General features: G+C 48.6%; 1 pseudogene; it reads right to left on the bottom strand.

The window, feature by feature from the left end:
- Positions 1-386: 386 nt before the first annotated feature.
- On the bottom strand, positions 387-505 carry LOC146056794 (5S ribosomal RNA; annotated as a pseudogene).
- Positions 506-1,412: the final 907 nt, after the last annotated feature.

Here is a 1,412-nt window from a genome sequence, read left to right as displayed (position 1 = left end):
ACAATAAAACGTAACTTTTAATTGAAAGCTTAATTAATAAAATAGGTTCATATAACTATATCCACACACCATTTATGTGATTATCGGAGAGCACCATACGTGATGGACTCCCGCCACTTATTATGACAATATCAAGAATAAAGATAATTCAACAAGAGCGAAAATGTTTCGGTAGAGTGTTGCCTAGTACCAATTTTTATATATAATATACGGTATCGGCAATCGGACAGGGCATAGGTCACTGCGCACCACCACTACGATATCCACCACAGTGTCGGCAGAGATGGGTATGGACAGTTGGGGCATGAGAGGAAAAGAGAAGGAGGGGGTCCAAGTTTGTTGTGGCTGCACCTCAACAGTATTAACAGGCGTACTGCCCCAGTGGATGAATACAGCACTGGATATTCCCTATAGGTCCCCCATATAGGTACTTATCCAGCCTCTCACTGCTTAGCTTCTGTGTTCGGATGGATTACAGGCGGTCCAGTGAAGTATGGCTGTATGGCCCTCGCTGGTTAATTCCGATGTCAATTTTGAGGGTGAGCCAAAGTAAGCTTCTGCTGTCCTAACCGTTCAGAGCAAGGCAGACCTGTTACCCATGTAGCATTGCAGGAGTGCTTGTGCTGGCTGGATGGATGGATGAGAGAGCCACGAAGAATAGATAGTTTAGTCCAGGGCAGGAGCATGGGAGGCTGCAGAGGGTGCTGGCCGTGTGGTGCGCGCTATTGCGCCGTGTGCGGGGTGACAGCGGGACGGCTGGAAGATAACTCCGTCTCAGTTTGGAGTTTTCAGCCGGCACTGGTGGGGGCAGTGGGCGTGACCACGTGCGTCCTGACACGTGTTTCGCGTAAAGCTTGGTCACAGGGGTGTGATGGAGTTATCTTCCAGCCGTCCCGCTGTCACCCCGCACACGGCGCAATAGCGCGCACCACACGGCCAGCACCCTCTGCAGCCTCCCATGCTCCTGCCCTGGACTTGCACCCAACTCAAGAGCAGTGTCCTCCCCACCGGCCGCAGCCGGCGCAGGTAACGGGGTTAACCCCCACACCCTGGTCTCACGGGCAACAATCATCCCTATTGTTCCCTTTAATACCCACCTAATTTTGAAAAGAGGGATTCTCTAAAGTGAGACTGCATGAGTCTGTGTGGCATTTAATAGCATTATCTGCATATTTATCTGCTTGATCACTAGATTTGTCTATATGGTACTAGTAGAATATTAACCCCTTAGTTGCAAGTTATTGATTTGCCTACTGCATTTGTGCTTGTATTTAACCCTGCATACCTGGTGACAGCATACATTCTCTCCAGGTTATATTGCTAATACCTGTTTTCCAAAACACTCTGCAGTGTGGTTCTCTGTGATGTATAGTAACCTATCACTCATGCATGTCATTTAGACGTCTGATACC

This window comes from Crinia signifera, unplaced genomic scaffold (assembly GCF_055691185.1).
Source record: "Crinia signifera unplaced genomic scaffold, ASM5569118v1 HAP2_SCAFFOLD_89, whole genome shotgun sequence".
Classification (NCBI taxonomy): Eukaryota; Metazoa; Chordata; class Amphibia; order Anura; family Myobatrachidae; genus Crinia; species Crinia signifera.
The sequence above is the reverse complement of the archived record's forward strand: the minus strand, read 5'-3'. Positions and strand labels throughout refer to the sequence as shown.